Source organism: Xiphophorus couchianus, chromosome 18 (assembly GCF_001444195.1).
Source record: "Xiphophorus couchianus chromosome 18, X_couchianus-1.0, whole genome shotgun sequence".
Classification (NCBI taxonomy): domain Eukaryota; kingdom Metazoa; phylum Chordata; class Actinopteri; order Cyprinodontiformes; family Poeciliidae; genus Xiphophorus; species Xiphophorus couchianus.
Window position 1 is genome coordinate 13,885,814 of NC_040245.1, and position 22,231 is coordinate 13,908,044.

Here is a 22,231-nt window from a genome sequence, read left to right on the forward strand (position 1 = left end):
CATGATATTATTTTTGCTTATAAGCTGACACAATTGTTAGGAAGATGCTGAAATGTTGCATTTCAGAGACACCAACAGTTTGAAAATTCATTCCGATGGCACCAAATTAGGTTTTGGGAGTCTTCAAGCAGTGCTTTTTATTAACATATGCCATCACTCTGGGAGAGCTCCCATTGCTTAGCAAAGCATCACAGACACTGAAAAGATTATTTCAAATATCAACACCGCTTTCTTCAGCTTCTGTTTCTTTTATGTTTTTCTGTTTTCCAAAGCTGTGATTGCCATAACTACTCAGTGAGGATACAAATTTTATGGTTGTCTGGTAAGTTAAATCATCTCCAATGGAGACACAGCAAGGATCAATTACTGCCCTACTGTGGAGGTTGATAGCCTCAAACTGTAAAGCCTGATGGTGGCTAAAGTGGCCCAAAAAGTCAGTTATAGGACCACATATATGTAAAGAATATATAATAGAAGCAATAGCAGTTGGTACTTAAAATTTGCATAATTAAAGGAAGAGGTTATGTGATAACGTTGATAAATAAACTAAAAAATCCCCAAGTGCTGTTAAAAGTCACTATTAAGGCTCTGGACTCAACCTGAGGCTAACAGATCAGCACATGCTACTCAACTTTGTCCCTCATCCCAAACTTAATAATGTTTGTATAACAAATGAGTAAATGAAGAGCAATATTAGTGAATGGAGATCATGCATTCTGTGCATACGCTTTGTGCCCAGAGAGAGTATTAAGTCTTGACACAAAAACAGTGCAAGTATTTTTTGATAAACCTTTCATTTTTACTTATATTATAGTTTGTAAGGTTCCAACCCTGTAGAAGTGGTCCAGTTCTTAAGGACCAGTGTACTGCAACTTTTAGATTTCTTTCTGCTTCAGCACACCTGGCACCAGTGTTATCTCATTGGCAGAGCTCTGTAGGGCTGACTGAATGCCAGTGAGGCAGTCTAGCCATTGAATTTGCATGACACTGGCCCTTTAGTACAAGCATATTTAAGTCAATATAACAAGCATATATTTGGTATGTAGGTGAAGGTTTTAATTTCTTTTATTCTGTGTACATTTGATTAAATGTTAATTGGAAGTCTACTAGCAAAAAATTAACAAATTACTAAAGGATTTGGCCAGAGCTTGATTCAAATTCCACAAACTATTAAAGCAACACCTATGATATTTCAAGGTATGCAAATAATACACTGACAATAAATGCAATGTATTTTTTTATTTTACAAACACATGATAAACTATTCCATATCAGCCACTTGAGATACTCTGACAGCTGTGCATTATCCCTGGTTTATGATCAAATGGCCACAGAGGTGTTGCCATTGTATGAGCCTGTAGTAATTCTGTCTAGAAATTATGAATGACCTTGTTTTAGATTGATAAATCTTTATTGTCATTGTCACAAGAACAACGAAATTTAAAAAGTGTCATCACTTTTTAAATTATTACAACAAATTAACACAATGTTATTTTTGCGTCAAAAAAATAAATGATGACATTTGCTCCTGAACAACATAAGAAAACTGTGGGTGTACAACTTGTTCAGGTGGATTTTGGACAATAAAAGGTGTGCTATTTTTATTTTTTACTTCACTACAAATATTTAGGCATATTTGTCACCAAATTTTTATCAATAAAATAAAGACAAATACAGTAATTTCTCACATAGATATACTATTACCACACTAATATAACTTTAAAAAAAAGCATGAAATTGATTCTTTCTGAATACTACTGAAATAAATGAAGCTGTCTAACAGTTTGGTTTATGCCTCTGGCAGTTTTGCATGACTTTTATCTTGGATGAGCTTATGAATTTTTAGCACTCAGTCAAGCTTAGACCACCTTTAGACCAGGCAGTTTGGTATAAACCTATCTACAGCAAATTAAGCTTAATGTCTAAATAAAACTGTAATTTATTTCTCGTATAACCATCCATTTAATGCATCCCTTCAATAATGTCTGAATGTGTTTGATGAATGGGTATCAGGAATAGTTAAAATTAGCAAAACATGTTTTTGGTTTCACAAAACTGTTTAAATAAATTGCATTACATTTCCTAAAGTTACGGCATAGGTTAGTTACAATAACTCAAACTGCAACTGTCAAACAATAGCTATGGATTTTCCTGTTCGTGTGGTTGAAGAATGCTCATCTCACTCACACTCTATCTGCAATCATCTCCTTGGAGGCTTCCTGGGGAATACAAAGTGTTTTTAGTTGTGCACATTCACATGTGTCTGTTTATAGATGAGAGAAGAAAAGTCTTGATGTTAAAAGACAGTCCCACTGTGTAGGACGTGTCATCCTACACAGCCGTCACTGAGTGCCGAGGGCAGTGAATGGCACAATGTGTCCAGCTCACACAGGCCTAATAAGGGCTACAGAGACTTGTTAGCAAAGACGAGGCTCTTGTGTGGTACAGATCAGGATGCTGCCCTTCTGGTTTTGTACAAAAACCTGCCAGTTACAGCCATATTAAAACTTGATTCCTATAACAAGTGTTAATTAGACCTCAGAGCAAACTTTACAGTAACACTGATATTATTGTTCTATTGCAGAACAATAATATGCAGAAACTATATGGAGTATTGATATGATGAACATAAAAATAATTAATTAAAAGCAAGCACTGAAGAAGTAAATAATATCCACCACCATCTAGAATGTTTCCACAGAGACAGAGTTATCAATATCTTCTCCTCTTTGGCAATGACAGACATAAAATTAATTACGGCTCAGCTTCGCCAAAGAACATATTCACTAATAAGTAGCTCATTGCACCTCTGACATTTGAGCATGTCTCCGTGTCCTAATTTGTGTGGGTGTGTGTCAAGCATCTTTTCATAGACAGAGACCCTTTCATTAACATGAGAAAAAAATGTGAAAAGTTCAGAAGAAACTTGATGACATTTGCTCAGGATATCTGTGCAAATTCCACAATCATACAAATATGAGTGCATTGATTCAGATATATCATGCAACATTTAAAATAGCACATAAAAGTAGTTCCGTTGTAAAGCCCTAACCTTAAGCTTAATGACCATAACGCTGGAAACTCTGAATGCCAATCCCCGACCCCGTTTTTCCACTTCACAGCAAAACAGAAAAAAAATAAAATAAAAAAATAAATAAATAAAAACTCCTAAGTGAATGAATCCATGGTTCCAATACAATGGCCACACACATGCATCATTAGCAGCAGTCTGTTGGTGCATGGTAGCTGACGGGAGTGCAGCCTGTTGTCTTCACTTTGTACAGGGTTCACTTCTCAAATCACAAAGATTCCTCCCCTTGAGAATAAGACAGCTTACGTCCAATATATTTAAGCTGTTTGTACTTCAACTTAGTCAGAACTTTCACTTTTGACTTTTTACACATAACAATTCAGAACAAATGCAAAAAACATGGTGGTTAGGTAGGGTTTTTCTCTGCCAAAAGCAAAATTGCTGTAACGTGTGCATGATTAAAAACTTTAATTGAAATTAATGTAAAACTAATAGGCAAACGACAATGAGAATAAAGTCTGAAATAATGCAGCTACAGCAGTGTGAAAACATGCTTGCCCCATCTCCCTATATTTTTCTTGTATGTTTGTCACAAGTGTTTCAGACCATGAAACCAATTTAGATGAAAAACAAAGACAACACAACAAAACGCATTTTTTAATATTTATTATTATTTTGTTTACCCCTCCAGGGGGTCTTTTGTGGGCTCCAGTGTCCCTTATATGAAAGTAGGCTGACCGGAAAGGGGGAAGGAGAGGGTGGAAGACATGCGGCAAATATCGTCGGGCCTGGGAGTCGAACCTGCGACGGCCTCGTCGAGGACTCAAGACCTCCAAACATGGGTCGTGCTATCCCCTACGTAACCACGGCACGCCCTTTATATTTATTATTAAGGTAAAAATAAATACTACATGACCCTATGTGAAAAAGTGTTTGTCCCCACTCCATTCTTTAACTGTTAATGTCTTTGGTTAGACCTTTATTCTTCATACACAAATTAATATTTGAAAATTGTTTTATTCAACTATGAAATTTCCTTCTGATTGCTTCAGTCGTATACATACAGGTAAACTCAAAAGATTACATTAAACCTATTGGTTAAGAATAGACTTTGCAACGTGAATATATAACATAGTGCAACTGACAGATTCACAGACAGTATAACAACAAGAGGTATTGAGGACCTGGCTTTAGTTAGGGGCTCTTGCACTACGAAACAATCCATTAATTAAAATCTTAGGTTGATATTTAGTATAAGACATACAGTATATTAAAATATCTAAATTAATCAAATTCAGATACAGATACTTGAACAGTCATAATTTGTAGACATTTAGATCTTTTTTAACAATTGATTTAAAATGTTTCACTTTAGAGTTTTAGTGACATAAAGGTCTTGACACCTTGCCGTGTCAAAATATCAGGCATAGCCACCTGTGCTACTGCTCAAACTTCCCTGGTGGTGATTCTGCAAGAGTTCAAATAAACTTTACAGTTCAATGGTCAGGGCATGTTCAATGACTCGTGTCTGGTGCCCTGCTGGCTTAAGTTAGAAGTTCACAAGATGTCACAAGTTGTCACATGGAAACATGTTTCAGAGTTGGTGAGTCAAGGGAACAGCAATCATCTGTGCAGCACCGGAATGGCATTTTACAGAAGGTGAAATGGAAGAGTGAGAACTCAGAGAGATGGCAAAAAACATCTATTGCTTCATAGACCATGGGTACATACCCACTGTATCCACAACCTAAATTATATACTCATAGGAATGCCTGGTACAAAGGCGCTTGAAGTGAAAAAACTGAAAATATTCATCCTGGCTTAACGTAGCAAACAGTATCAAACAGATCAATAATTAACAATTTTCTCCTGCAAACATCTTTCTAGTAATATTAACATCTGGCAGAAAATCTAAACCAAAATCCAATTATTGTGAATATTACACCTTGGGCCTTTTGATCTTCATTATTATCTAATAAGGGGTAAGCTGAATGAAGGTTAAATTCTAAAAAGAATTGCTGATAACTAAATTTGAGTTATTCTGGATATTCACTTTTTCTATGTCAAGCCTTTTATTAAGAAACAGCAATATAGAACAAAATAATATCTTAATAACATCTAGATTTTGCTCTTTAATTTTTGCCAAGTTGTGGTGTTGATGACAAGGCATGTTCATTACAAATCTGATGATTATTTAGTGTTTTGATACTGTAAGCCATGTTACGTTTGTTCACATTAAGAACTTTAGAATGCCCTCAGGCATCACAGTGTAGTCTGTGTTAACAATCGTTTTTGCATTACACAAAGCAAGATTCACTCTCTGGATTTGGGAAAAACCTTAATATCTACACATGGCATGTGTTCAAGTTTCATCCAAATGCCATTCATAATGTATATTTTAAAAAAATCATGTACAGGATTCGCAGCATAATCTATTTGCTGACAATCACTTATTGGTTGCATTCAACAGTGGTGCACTGTAGTGCCTATTGAATTGATCCCTGGCTTACATGTTGAGATAAACTTATAAACATAAGAGGGTAATTCCAAACTGGCTCCAAACCTTCAAACCTTTGTGAAGGTTTGAGAATCCAACCGACAGCCTAAGCAAACTATCAATTTAATGATAAATAGAGAAAAATAACCTTCTGCTATATTTCTCTTTAAATCACTTTGCAGTCCTTTTAGAAGAGTTTTGTCTGACTTTTAACAAGCCTTTCTTATGTGTTGATGGGACACTGAAATAAAAACAGTGTGGTTAGATAGCTACAAAAAGCAACTACATAAAACAGGTAATGGAATTGCTAATTTAAATATGTCCACACAAGCGTGATATGTGAAATGCAATTTATGCCAAAACAAAACACATTCCTGTGTTATTGTCTCCTGAATTTACCTATATGGCTTAATACTCTTGATAAAATGGGAAAAATAGAAACTGGTCTATTTATTTGTGTACTGGACCTTATCAATTACTTTGTGATCTCACTGTCTGAAGTAAACAAGAAATTAGTGGAAAGTTGTACATGTGTCTGTAGAACAATATCACTATTTCAAAGACAAGTTGTCTGAAAGCATGTCATCTAAAGCAGATATTACCAATGAAGATTACCTTACCAATGGAACTAATGAGAGAATAACTTCACTTGAATAATTTTCATGGAAGATTCAACTGAGCCCTGATGAAGTAAAGTGGCAGCAGCACATTTTTCTAAACGAATGGAAGTTTGCCAAACAGAAATCCCACATGGCCAAAAGGAACTCATTAGGAAACACAGAATCAATTGCCAGATTGCTAGAAGGAACAGCAGAAAGCACGGGACTGTGCTATTTCGTTGCCTTGCTTCGGTTCACCTCTTTAGAACTTTCTTTTTTACTTCTGACACCTTTTTACGCCTTTACACATAATCCATCTCCCATCTTCTTCAAGTTTTGCCCAACCATGCGCTTGACAAGCCAGCACTGTTTCCATTATGTCTCTTGTTACAGGAATTGAACACAAGAGAGAAAAGCATTCGTGTACAGAGTTGTTGTAACCATGCTTACACTTGCCAATTCCTGTAGATATATAAAAGATATTCAGTAAAAACTTGTGCATAAATTCAGATTAAACGCACACAGGGTTGTATGGTGAACTATAGAGTAAAGAATAAAATAGTTTCTCTCAGTAAAATAAAAAAAAAAACTTTGTGGAGGGTTTATTTAACTGGAATGTAGACTTCTTTTTCTATAAAATCAATCCTTCACCTTTTAAAGATTTTGTTGCATAAAAAGCAAGTTAAATGTTTTTTTTAACATTGATAAAGATTGATGAAAGAAAAATGTGTTATATACATGGCATTTCTTATTTCTACACCTGACATTTTGCTTTTTAGTTAGCAGAATCTCAGGACAAATGCCTTTTTAACTTGAAACACCTCATCACATGAATAGTAAGTGATAGGATGTGAACAATTATCAAGTAATGGAGGGGTGGATCAGGACCATCACACCTAGCATTGTAGCACCTCTTTTACAATAACTTTTACCAAAGTCATATCTTTCAAGTCTGAACACATCACAAATATATTTTCTCCCCATTCAACAATACGCATGTTTTCTTTTTCTTTTAAATGACAAAATGTGTGTTTCCCCTGATCAAACACAAGACATTTGTTACATTTTCACCTGCTGGGGGCTAGATTACTTCAAGTTTCATCATGTACTTGTGTTCACCTTGACTGGGTCTCATCTGGGACTTGGAGAAATTGCTGTGTTCTGCAGTTAATCATCTGCTGTGAGTGTACAGCCTGTCCATCACTCAGGCCTTGGTTTTATGATATGACTCTCTTTCTGTCCCTTGATCTGCCAAAGATCTTTGTATATTCCTCCAGCACTGCTTTAAAACAGTACTTACTACACTCTTGACAAACATAGATTGTGTTGTGTATATAACACAATCTATGTTTTATATATATATATATATATATATATATTTCATGCAAGATGAGAGGAGTGGAATATGAGAATGCAATACGATTAGAAAGGTAATAAAGGGATTGTATGTAGAGGTTTCTGTTGCGAATTACTGTTCGTCATTAGAAATACGTTTCACACATGAGTACTTGGTGGTGGTGAAACTTTACCTTGGGAATAAAATGTGTTAAAATCTTCATGTGAGAGCAAGACATAATGCCTTCTTTGAAACTGCCTTATTACTTGAGTGACAACTCATTAGCAAGTTTGTGGCCCAGCTTTAATTTGCAAGATTTTGAACATTCACGTTCCTTCAAGGATTACAGACCGACATTATGACTCAACAACATTCTAAGACAAATGTTCACTACCAAGACAGCATTAACCTCTTAATGCTGTCATGCACAAATGTTATTCAAACATATACTGTCTAGATATCACACAATAGGGCAACCATACTCCTACAGGATATGGCTGAGCAGCTAATTTTGTGCCTGCAATGCAAACAAAACTCCTGCTTCACTTGTATAGAGTACAGACGATCTCTTATTAAAGGCTCCATTCTCCATACTCCTGGATCACCCCCAACAAGGGGACCTCATTGGACATTGTCAAAACTCTTCTTCACATCCACAAAACACATATGGACCAGTTAGGTAAACTCATAGGAACAATCTGAGATAGTAACCACACTGGTCTTCTTGATGATGAGAAGAGAGTCAGACTCTCTTCTTCAGCACATAGTACCCTGGCATAGGTACTATGGTGCCAAGTCCAGGGATTGGATCTCCACCTTTGACTGCTACTCAATCCTCTAAGAAATTCTCTAGTCACCAGCCATGGCTAGTGGTTAAAGGATGAACCATGAGGGTTCCCTCTGCAAATGGCTGGTCCACTGGGGCAACATTCCTTTGGTCTTGGTCTAATCACTAGAGGCTCACCAACAAGCACCAATCAGCAGGCCTGGCAGCAGGGCGGAGGCCATGATCCACTGCACCAGGCAATTTTTTATTCCTCCATTGTTTGGTCATCATGAGGTTTTTTGAACTACTCTTTGTTTGACTGGTCACCCAGAGTCTGTTTGCCATGAGAGACCCTACTTCGGGCATTTCAAATTTAGTCCTGGACAAAACAGACTTAAGGACTATTTGAGGACTGAAACTTCTCCACCATATTAAAGCTGATGTGTGTAACTTTTATTAACTATGTTTTCTTAGATATTTAAAAATGTTGCCATGTTGTGACAGTATGACATTAGACAGATAATCTGTGAAAAACCTCAAGCTCTTCTGCCTCCAGGTCCTGCAGCCATCTGCAGAAATACACCTCTCCTGATCATAATCAACCAATCAGAGCCAGGAAGAAGGTGTTATCGCTGTCAATCATGCTCAAGTACACTCTATTCAATGTACTAGTGGTGGCTAGATGGATAGATAGATATCTCGATACAGTTGGCAACAGATTTAACAGCTGCTTTCCACAGTTGTTAAAGGATCTCAGCCTTCTCAAGGAGTGCATCCTTATCTGTGCCTTAACACAATTTACCATTGCAGAAAAATTGTTTCCCCGCCGTCAACGATTGCCATGCTTACTAGCCTGAGCATTCCTGAGAGGCTCAGGTGTGTGTCTCTGTAGCTTTGCAAAGAGTAAGAGGCATAGGGTAACATGACATACATGAGGATGATTGACAGTGCTAAGACCCTCCTCCTGGCTCTGATTGGTTGTTTCTGAGAGAGTGGTGCATTTCTGCAGATGGCTGTAGCTCACAGGTGTCAAAGTCCAGTCCTCAAGGGCTGGTGTCCTGCAGTGTTTAGATGTGCCACAGGTATAAAACAGTGGAATGAAATGGCTTAATTACCTCTTACTTGTGTAGATCAGTTCTTCAGAGCCTTGCTGATGACCTAATTATTCTATTTAGGTGTGGTGCAACAGAGGCACATCTAAAAGTTGCAGGACACCGGCCCTTGAGGACTGGAGTTTGACACCCCTGCTGTAGCTCCACAGGGAGGAGCCAGAGATCCTAAATATTTCGCAAGTATTTTGTCTCATACTGTCACAGTTTTAGCAAAAACAAATATAATAGTTTTTTATTGCAGCTTTAAAGTGGAGGTTCAGGGATGGGGACCTCTAGCCTACTCAAGAAAGATCTACTCCAGTGACATGAATTTTATAAACTACTGTATAACATATAATATTTTAGGAGAAGGAATTTCACATGCTGCAATGGACTGGCAACCTGTCCAGGGTGTACCCTGCCTCTCGCCCGTTGACAGCTGGAGATAGACACCAGCACCTCGCCCAACCCCAATGAGATAAGGGTGTAAGAAAATGGATGAAATTTCACATATAATTTATTCCATTCCCTATGTAAGTTCAAACCTTGGCTAGGTCAATGACTTCTCATCTTGTGACCAATGTGAACTTGTTGGTGACTCAGAGGTATTTTAATAGGTGAAATCAAGGTGGCATAATCTAGAACAAGTGTATTAATTAGGAAGTTTGTCAAATTTGTAGTAGTCATTTCATCTCACTGACATTTTCTTATAGTGTTTTACTGTATTTTGTTGAAGATAGAATAAGAGAAATGGGTGTACAATGCAATGTAATACAATTCAGCTCAACATTCTTTCATTATGATTGTGAAAATGTAGGCTTCATGAAAACCTTTTTTGACAAAGCCTGCAAAGAACAAAATATGAAAGTTTCATAAAGGTAAGGTTAGGAATTTGCTGAAAGCCTGTGGCCCTAGATGGCATTACAGAGAACAGAGGATTTTTTTCTCCTTGCAAAGTGTTTCAGTCCCAGCATTTTTATAACATGGCCCAGAGGGGCTCCCATCTATCCACCTACCTCTTTGATAACATGAAAATTAAACTGCTCACACTTTCTTGTTCCAGCACATAGCCCTTGCCTAAATTTTCAAGGTTCTTCCACATTCCTTGGTCTTTAATAGATATTTAATCATTTATTATTTAATGTACAATAAGTATGCTAAAGCTAACCTCGAACCACTTTGAGAGTTTCCCGGAGAACAATATACTTGCTTTAAACATAAAAGCAGCACCAAGACCTCATTTAGGCATCCATATTTTAGTGATTGCAGTATTGTTAAGTGGTGGCCACTTGGTCAAGGGTAAAAGAGAAAGGATTTGTTGTAGTCTAAAATAGAAGTAAAGTGCACATTCACTGAACACAAAAAATATTTATTGACATCTAACTGCAACCATGATCTTTCCCAACCAAAATGCATTTATTGCCTCAAGCAAAGTAGAGATTGATCTAGAGAGGGACAATACAAGACTCTGGTCAAAGTTCACTCTCTAAAATATGGATTCTATTTGAAAATATGCAGACAGGACATAAAATTGAAAAGAAACAAAAATATTACATTTTCTTTTTGCAAATATAATTTGCAGTTGAAATGTGTGTTAAATCCATACTTTTGATTGCTTTTTTCTTTTTAGAGTTTGAACAAACTTGAATGATTGCATTTAAACATAATTTCTAGTCTCTCACCCACTCTTTAAAGGTACACATTTAGACATTAAAACAATGTTCTGGAAATTTTGTTTTTGAAGTTAGGAAAAAGAGATTGTATACTGCAATGCTTTCAAAAACATGTTGTGTGGCAAGTGGTATTCATACAGCACAAATGCTTGCAAAACCATTTGTACCAAATGAACTTTAAATCTTATATTTCAACAGCAAAATACTACCAAAATACAGTAGCATGTGACTGAGGTGGAATAAAAACATATTAATTTACAAATAAATACCTGAATGTTGTTGCATGCCATGACTATTGACTTCTGTGCAGAGAAGCCAATATTTTCTAGAACTGCAGCTCTGCAATAACAGCTGCAACACCTTAGAGCAGGGGTCTCAAACTCCAGTCCTCGAGGGCCACAGTCCTGCAACTTTTAGATGCGCCTCTGCTGCACCACACCTGAATAGAATAATTAGGTCATTAAGGCTCTGGAGAACTGATCTACACAAGGAGGAGGAAATTAAGCCATTTAATTCCAGTGTTTTGTATCTGTGGCACATCTAAAAACTGCAGGACAGCGGCCCTCGAGGACTGGAGTTTGACACCTGTGCCTTGGAGGGTACAGTCCTGCTCACCATTATTGGCACCCATGAAGTTTAAGTACATATAATGGAATATTTCCTGAAGGAAATTCATCAAGTGAAACAACATTTTACTGCTGATAGCTTGTGCTCGATGCAAAACAGCAAATGATAAAAAACATTTTAAAAGATAAACATTATGAGGAAAACAAAGAAAAACATAATAATTACCATGTCAATGGTATTGGCACCCTTTCCAGCAAATCAGTATGAAAACCCAATTCGGCTCACCTGTTGCAAATCACAAATAAAGATCACTTGTGATGAACTGCCTCCACACATGTGACATGAATTAACCAAAGAATGATTATGTTGGTACTTTAAAAGCCACCTGTTATTCCATCTTCACATGTGACAATGGTAAAGACAAAGGAGCTGTCTGAGGACACCAGAAATGCTATTATTTGTAAGCACAAGACCTCCAAAGGGTATAAAGCCATCTCCAAAGACCTCGGTATCCCTGTTTCAACGGTGCGTAATGTTATTGAGAAGTTTTCCAGGCATGGAACGGTCAAGAACCTCCCTGGACGTGGGGGGAAGAGAAAAATTGATGACAGAAGTCTTCGACGGTTGGTGCGAATGGTGGAAAAAACACCATGTCAAACATCTAAAGACCTAAAGACCAACCTGGAGCAGTCTGGTGTGATTGTTTCAACAAGTACCATACGGCGCACACTAAACAAAGTGGGGCTTTATGGGCGGAGGCCAAGGAAGACCCCATTGCTGCAGAAAAGACATAAAAAAGAACGCTTGATCTTCGCAAAAGAGAACCTGGACAAACCTCAAGCCTTCTGGGACAACGTTTTATGGACAGAGGAAACAAAAGTGGAACTTTTTGGTAATTCACACAAACAGTACATTTACAGACGGCGCAATGAAGCCTGTAAAGAAAAGAACACCATACCAACAGTCAAGCATGGTGGAGGATCCATAATGCTGTGGGGCTGCTTTGCGGCATCTGGTACTGGAGGCCTTGACCGTATCACAGGCATCATGAAATCAGAAGATTATCAAGCAATTCTAGAGCGAAATGTCTTGCCCAGCGTAAGAAAACTTGGTTTGAGGCGAAGATCCTGGGTCCTCCAGCAATATAATGACCCAAAGCACACCTCCAAAAGCACGCAGGCATGGTTGAAAGGGAAAAAATGACTGTTTTAAAATGGCAAGCAATGAGTCCTGATCTCAATCCAATTGAAAATCTTTGGAGGGTGCTGAAATCTGCCATTGGAGAAAGGAACCCTGCAAATGTACAAGAGCTTGAGCATATTGCAAAAGAAGTCTGGGAGAAAATGCCACCCGAGAAGTGCAAGAAGCTTATAGATGAATATAAGAAACGTTTGGAGGCCGTCATTGCTGCCAAAGGCTGTGCAACCAAATATTAAGGAGGGGTGTCAATATTAGTGCACATGCTGGTTTTCTGTTTTGTCCTTTGCAATTAAAATATTTATGTTGAAATGGTAATTGTCTTTGTTAAATTACTTTGGACCTCAAATTGAAAGATCCTGCTGATTTAAGTTTTGAACATTTCCATTTATTTCTGGAGATATTCACTCAGCTATGCAAAACATGAAGGGGTGCCAATAATGCTGAGCAGGACTGTATGCATCTAACAGCTGTGAAAAATTAAAGATGATCCTTATCCTCTTTGCAGGACTGCAGAACAACAAAAGCATCATAAGTCACAGGCCTCTTCATATCTCCTGTAATGCAGACATTACCATTTACAATGACACTTTGAGGAAACTTTCACTTTATTCCGTTTTTGGAATATTAATAAGAATTTAATTCAATGCGAGTGGTTTCTTTACACGTAAACTAAGAAATTGAAGTTTTCTCTGGTCTGACCAAACCACATTGCTCCACATATTGTATTTTCTGTGTCCCTACATTGCTCATGGTAAATAGCAATGTTTTTTTTGTTTTTTTCCCCCCCAACTGGCTTGCCTTTTGCCAATCTTCGACAAAGGCCAGATTTGTGGAATATTAAATTGATGGTTGTCGACAGATTATCCCACTTGACCTGTGAACCTTTACAGCTCCAATCTACAGACTTTCTTGCCTTTCCTGACAAGTTTGTGTTTTGCTAATATAAGTGAACTGTAGCTCTGATTACTTTTTAACACACTGTTTTAGTTTTATTTTTCTTCAACATCTTGCAGTATTTTACTACAGTTGGCTAGTGTTTTACTTGACTGTTCAGCCAGAAGTTTTGGTATGAATAAAATATAAGCTGAATGGCAAATACTATGGAGTCAGTGCAGTATGCTCAGAATATGATTTACAGCTTGTGGAAAGTTTGCCTCTGTGGATGCATCCTTTGACACATCTCTCACTGTGTGTCATAAACAGTGCTGCATTATAGTTTTGGTATATTTAGATTTTTTTATTTATTTTTTACTTTGCAAAAGAAGTCTGCTGGAGTCCGTCTATGGGTAAGGTACAGAAAGAATGAGATGTGGTCAAAAATTGCAAGTGTGCATCAGTCTCTTCACACTCTATGAAGTCATGAAAAAAGTATTCCATATTGTAATGGGATATTTACTTATGTTGCACAAATGCCACCAAGCCTTATGTGACGAAAAGATTTGTAAGCAAAACCCCTTCATTCAAGTGAATAAGAGTTGTTTGATATTTTTCTATGCAAGTTTACTTTTCATTTGCTCAGACAAACATACTTTGCATACTTTTTTCCTGGTTGCCAACCAGGAAAAAAAAAAGCTTCCTGGTCAGTGACCAGGAAAAACACCTTATGCTGAAAAACGTTTCCTGGTTAGCAAAACTTTTATACCTGAAACTATCAGGTATAATAGTTTTCACTTACACCTGAGAAACTGACAAATGTGTAAATGTCTCACGTGTGACAAGTTTGAAACACGTCGTACAATTCACCTGGGATTTATATCTACTTAACTGAGGTTTTTGTCATGACGTCTAACATTTGCATATTTTACACTGTAATTTAAACATGATAAATAAGACTTCAATACATACAAAAAAATTACAACTGAAGAGGACAGTGATATACCTGACAAGTATGGTCACAATGATCTGCTGGAATAATTTGAAAAAAGGACATGATTGTGATTTTTTTTTTTTTTTTGATGGCTAAACATTTTATACCATGAGGTTTGAACAATCACTCTTCTCTGAGAAATATGCTAAACCACCTCAGATTAGGTAATCCCACTAATCTCCCTTGATAAGTCTTATGCTGATATTTTTAGTAATCAATAACTTAAGATAAATATCCTGAATTAGAATATTTTGTGTGTGTTTAATGCATATACATGTTTATATCAATCGTTGATCATGTTATGATAAAAGTAATATAAAAATTTATCAGGAGTTGTGATGATAAATCTTTTTTTTTAAATGTGGTCACCATGGGTGACTTCTTACCCCTTTTGAGGAGAAGGGGAGTAATGCAACAACCACAATAATTTGACTGAGTTCAGGTGAATGTGAAAAAAATTGAGGGGGGAAAATGAATAATTATGTAGTGCCACATCAAAGAAATTAATAAAACAAAACAGGGCCTAACTACATCTATGCTAAATAAAACAACAGAGAAGAAAACCCTGCTAACCTAATCTAACAAAAGTTTCACCAAAACATTATATGGGCAGCACCCATCTACTTACCTAGTGTGTTTAACAGAAAATCAAATACATGATGGAAATGTACCAGGTACCCCAAACTTGCCTAGTCCAAGGCTCCCACAACAAACCTTTACAACCAAACACAACAGAAGCAGGAATGCTCCTGTCAATTTGTCAGCCAGGTGGAGCAGGCCTCAGTTCCCTAGGTGGGCTGCTTATATAAGGCCTCTTTGAGTGCTAATTGGATCCTCTGCATCCATAAGCCAATCAGGAGAAATTGACACCAGCTTCCCTGTTACCTGTGAAGAGACAAACAATAGGAGAGGGAGGGGGAAAAAAAAAACTGTCTGGCATGTAACATGTAACAGTTAAGATTATTAAAGCTGGAAGAAAAATATTAAGTATTTTTAAATAAGAATAATGCAAAATTCATGCAAAAATGTGATACCTGAAAAAAACATTTGGTATGATCTGTCCTCCATTTAAGGATTTCCATTGGTGGTGAGTCTTAGAAACAGTTTCACAATTAACTAAAATGTAGATGGAAAATACAGTTTATTTGAATTTCTTTTTATTAGAAAATGATTGGTAGATTTTCAGGTATTAATTTTTTTAAGCTGGAATGTCTGCACCACAGAGAGTTTTGGTTCATTTTGATGAAGGCCCTACAAAGCATCATTCCACATTTATAAAAGAAAACATCAGAGAAACCCTACAAAGGCCAGGATTTTGTATCCTGATCTGGGGAAGGGAAGTAGAAGCCTATGGATTTCTCAGTTTCGTATATACGAGCACTGCTTTTTGATGTTAAGGTACCCCATGATTCAGAGTAGACACTCTTAAAGTTTACTCACTATTGACACAAGTACCAAAGACGAAGAAAAAAGCAAAACAGAATAGAAAGGGAAAGGAATTACATCTCCAGTGAGATTGTCAGGAGAAAACCAAAAATCAAGCCACCAGAATTAAGTATGGCAAGTGCAATAGCAGATCAAAGATTGAGAGGTGCTTCAAAGTACGATTTATCTAACTTCTCCAATGAAAATAACGTGCAATAACATACAATGTACCAATTTCTACCAGTTCTGTTTGACTTCGACTGAGACAATGTATGTTTTTTTTTCCCAATTTGTTGAAAATCCAATATAGCATTTGAGAAAATAAAGAACTTGGGAGAAGCAATCAAACACTACAGAAATATCTAACTATAAAAGAAGTATCCTTCCTCTCTTTAAGCATTTATTGACAGTGGATAGTCTCTACCATTGCCTCTTTGGAGCCCTCAAGGCAGAGTATAATTTTAATCAGCTGCCTGCTTAGTATGACCTTGGGAACCGTCTTCATTCCACAGGGTAACTGGCTACAGCTGAAGATTGGTGTTAAGTTTCGTCAACACTCCTAAGAGCAAGTCTAGAATATGTTAATTAACTCATTGATTGAGGTGGGCGGCTCATTTTAAAAGCAGAAGTCGAGGTCTCTGGTGTGGGAAGACAAAAAAAGAAGAAAAAAAACACTGCTGTGCATATCAATGGTGAACATCAGTAGCTTCTGCAAACCGTATTCTTGCACTCCAAGGACACATTTAGAATCTGTTTCTCATCGAGGCCAAACATGCAAAATAGACCAACCAAGAGTGTTTGTGCCTCCATTATTTTTGCATTAATGACTGCAATTGCTGGCTACTGTATGTGGTGCATGAGGGGATAAACACAACTGGGACAACTGCTGTTGAACTCAACCACAAAACTGGATAATAGTTTCATCTTATTCTCTACAAGTTGCCAATGCTAACTAAGAGACAAGGCTGGTCAATCATGTAAAGATTTTAAGCAATAAACATTTGACCTTTCAGTGAAAGGTCTTGGTTTACACATTATTTGTTTCATAAATTCCATCAGTGGGAGCCAAGTTCCCTCTTTCTTGGCACTAAAAAGATACATCCTCTTGTCCCACCTTTCTGATTTTGTAATCTTTATCCTTAAGCCAACAGATTCCACGCTAGATTAACTTTGCATCAAGCTAAAAATAATTGAAAACTAGAGAAAGGTCTATTTTACATTTTATCTTGGACAATTTCTCTCCAGGCCAAGCAGGGAAAGCATGCAATGACAAAAGCTGAAGCTATGTTGCACTACGAGTCTATTTAATAAAAACAGCAAATTTGGTCTTCATAGTATTATTATATCGATTATTTTGCAAAGCAAAAATAAATTGAATTGGATAATTTTGCCCCTTTTTTGTTTAGTGTTAGGGTTTTAAAGCCACATTCAATTTGACAACCACCCTGATAGACTACAGCATAGTGCCAGTCAGATGAAATCATAGAGAACCTAAACGCCAGGCACAAATGAAGTATATACATGCAGAGTCTAAATCAAGTACAAACTGTCCCACAAACTATAAGTGTAAATGTTTAATATAAAAGTTAGTAGTTGGACATAACTTGCTACATGTGTAATCTCCATCACCAGGCATATATACCCCACCTTGGCCATGGTAAGAATAGTCAACAAGGGTTTGAAATGTGTACTGCCAAACACTGTCTGGAGATGACTTTACTTTTGTTGGCATTGTAGAGATGAGAGTGGAACAGAACTGGAAAATGCCTACTGTTTTCAGGTTCTGCTTTTCACTCTAAACATGCATGACTCCATTGAATTTTGAGTTTGAACTGCTAGTGCTACATGAACAATGTTCATCTACTCTGGGAGTCCCGGCTCCAACAACATCACTTTTATTGGTTACGGTGAGAGGCATTTGTTAAAATATAATAATAAATGTTACCAATACTTAATATTTAGGACGGATTACTATCATAAAAATCCTTTTCATGATGTGTTAACATTTTTCAGCTGATGCTTCAGTGAATTAGCATAAGCTAGGCACCATCAGCAACCCTGCAAGACAAATATAGCTTAGATGATGGATAGTATACAGGTAATACTTTGCAGTGACTTATGACATTATAACTCAATGATTACAAAAATATTGGTTCAGTGGGAGATGACAACTAATATGGGATGAATAAATTCTATATAAACTTTTATATAAATAAATGAAAATGTGTTTCTAAATACAACCACAATTGATTTCTGGAAAGAAAGCAAAGGTTTGGAGAAAACAAATATGCACTCAATCCTGTTCGTTCGTCTTCAGCACATAAAGGGAAATAATGAAAAAATGTTCTCCAGCCTATTGTAATCCTTTGTCTAATCAAACCGGGTGGGTAAGGGGGGGGGAGAAGAATAGCCTTGCATTATTTTACTGCCCACATACCTTATTATTACTGCGTTATGTAAAATGGTTGTAGTTTCACTCATTACTGGGCTGCGTAGGCAATAATACAGTATAAAAGATAGTGAGTTCAATTACACCCACTCTCCGGGGATTTATTATTATGTATTCCTCTCCACTCTATGATTTGAAGGAAGGACAAGGCAAGAAACGGCTTCATTCCTCTGAGAAACTTCTTAGAGGAATTAGGTCGTTCAGAGGTATGAGGCAGCACTCAGCTGGAAAACTGGAGGAGGAAACAAATGAATTGCTGTAGAGAATATGCACTGTGTGAAATAAATGATAAACTGCTATAATAATAGTTCATAGCCTTTATAGTCACAAAGCATTAGTATTATTGCACATATTTTCTGAATATATTTCAGTCTGGGAATATTATAAACATCATTATGGTTTTTCAAGCCTCTTGCTGCTCATTTTCTAAAATCAATTGTTTTCTTCTGCTACCAATACCTATCTAAACATAGCAACACTTCTCTTTTCACACAGCAAATTTACATGTAAAATATGCACCTCTAGCATGGAAACTGCTACTTGGGGTTAAAAATGTCTTAAGATTAAAGAAAAATGCAGTTAAATGATAAATGAATCTATTGAGAGGGAAAAAATGAGCAAGTTCACCTCATATTTTCTCCAACAAGTGAACTGACTTAAATCTGTATGGAATGCTGTGTCCTGGCTTTAAACATGTCACTGTATATGTTCTAATTTCTTTGAGAACAGTTATGTTTTTATTGCGCATCACCATCTCATGAGAGCCATACAGCTGATCAACATTCAAATGATGTTGTGTCAGAGTTGACTGACGTATTATTTTTACACAATCAATACCCAGCTGTCGTCACTGTCATAATAGGATGCACAGACAAAATTGTAACCAGATTCGGGTAAAAAGTGTGTGTGTGTGCTTTGTCTGGTTCTTTTCGGGTAGTGCATGTTCATGTGATGCCAAATACTGTTGTTCTGAGCTCTTTTGTGCCTCTTTGTGTGCTCTATGTGTATGCCTGTCAGAAAAAAATGACCACAGGAGGAAGAAGAAAAGAAAACATAAATGTCATCTGAAAAATGAATCTTGTGATTTTTTTTTGCCACACTAGAGAGAAAAATGTAACATCACTATTTGCCTATCTAAATAAAACAATCTTAATTGTATTACTTTCGCTATGTTTTTTGTGTAATTTTTGTGTTTTGTTCTATGTAAAACAAAGCCTGAATACAAAAGATTTATAAATTTGCATAGTATTTTCATTTTCTGGTAATCAGCTTCAGGCTGCTTTTAAGTAAGTGTTTTGCTTTAATGGAGTAAGTAGATTACAGGGAATAGAACAACATCAAATAATGAAAAGCCCAACAATGCTTCTGTTAGGAAGCCGCATTAAAACATTTACTCACAAACACAAACACACAGTCAAGGGGAAAACTGCTCTTTGAGCAATTAGGCAGATGTTCCCTGAATTACTTAGTGTAGCAACCATACACTAAACAATTCAGAAATAGAACATAAACAGCAACACAAGATATGTATACAAGCTGCCCATTCTTATAGACAGATCACTGACCATATTGGAAGATGCGGTTTTGACAGCAGCCATTCAGGAGTGTAGCTCTAGCTCCATCTGTTGGAGGAACAAGGGATAACTCCATCACTATGAAGGAGATTTTACTTCAACATATCACAAAGAATAGAAAACATGACCCATTTTAGTCTCTATTCATCACAACTGAAATTCAGCCATCTGGTTCACTGTTGTCCTGATATTATTCATGTGATATGATGTAGTAGATGATTTACAGTTGCGCCTGTTTAGAATGTAATTGATTTTGTTGTATAACTGTGTTGTTTTATTCCTATAAATCATGAAAAAGATTTCTTTTTTTGGAAATCAAAATCTAAATTTGTTATTCTGTGCAGTCAGACAGTTGCGGAATCCCAGTGTCACACTGTATTTGAGACGTTCAAAAAGGTTAAATGACACCTATTATAGCCTTCATTATTTATGGCCCTTCAGTGCAGCAGTGGGCCTCATTTGCAGGCTGAGTGGTCTCTGATGAGGTGAAAGGCTCTAAATGGAAAGACATATTTCTTAAGTGTTTCTCTGTCTTATATTTCAGAAACTGTCATCTTGACTGCAGGAAGATAAGTGGGGAATCTCTGCTGACTGCATTTGATCTTCTCTTTATCTGAGTTTAAAGCACTGCAGAGGAGGTGATCAAGGTCAAATTTTTTTCCTACCCGAGTTTTAAAAAGAGCTTTTTGCTCAGATGCGATAGGCAGGGCTAGTGTTCCCATGTGTTTTCTATGGAGCTGATGGCTTTTTTGTCAGGGTTTCTGAAAATAACATGGAGGCAAGATGTTAAATGTTCCGCTGTGAACAGAAGATGAGCTGCTGGTTTGCATTTGGACAGTAAATGGGACCCATGTACTCTGACTGTTCAATGGCCGGGAGGTTCTCTCCTCCTTTTAGGAAGGGTTTGTTGTTTTAGCCATAATTATTATATTTTATATAATGTTGTCACCCCTCAATGCTCAAATCATTATTTAGTTTGAAAGGTTATTGTATTTTTAGTTAATAGTCATTAGAAATATTTGGGTACTGTTGAATTTGTCGATATTGCTAGGAGCTACTATTTACTGTCTAATTAATTCATATGAAATCGTTCTTCAGCAAAACCAGTTTGTTCCATGATTAGTTGACTATAAATTTGTTCCAGATTTCTATCCCGGTATAGTCATTGTGTTTACACATTTTATTTTTGTGACCTTTGCCGCACCATTTGCAAGTAATTAATGATTAGAAACTTCCCAAGAGTGGAGAGATGTTCTGTGTTGGGCCTCTTTAGCTAAAGCACAGACCTGAAGTGTATTATAATGCATTTTTGTTATTAAATACTACATTGTTATATAATAATAGGCATATGTATTCATCCATTTTCTTAACTGGACAAAAGTGCCTTTTCATGGTTCAAACAAATTCAGATGATCCATATTGCTATGCTACAGTCGAACATCAAAAAACATTTTGTCTAATTGTTAATTTTATGCATATCATTAAATTAGACAAATTATTATTACAAAATTTTGAGCACCTCTGTCAGAAAAGTGAAACAAAAATGATTTATATTTATTACACTTAAAGTGATGTATTTTAAGTGTTTAATTCTTGCTCTTGGAGATCCTGGTAAAGATCTCGATAAAATACTGGACTACCATTAGCTGATGACATTGCTCCGACTGTGAAAACATCACTATATACCTCAGGCACTTTACATTTTGTGCCTCTCCACTCCTTCAGATAAATTTAATTTGATCCTAAAGGAGGACTTTGGACCACTCGGCCACATTCCAGTCATTTTAAGACAATGAATGCGACAGCTCCTACTTGTCTTGAATACGGCTTGAAGCACTGACTCTAGTCTCATTTCAACCTTTGTGATTCTTCACCAAACTCATGAATTTTCTTTCACAGTCCTCTCTTAGGATGAAGTTGTCCCTGTTCCTTGTACCTTTTTCTGACACAGTCTTTCACTCAAACTTCCATTAAAATGCATGGATACGATGCCCTGACCAACCAGTTTTCTTTGCAATGATCTCTTAGAATTTTCTCGTCCCAGATATCTGTTACTGTCTGCCACATGACTACAAATCAGCAGTCTTCCCCACGATTGTGTTGGTGTCACCATGACCATAACATGTAATTTCTAAATTTAAAATATTTTCTAAATT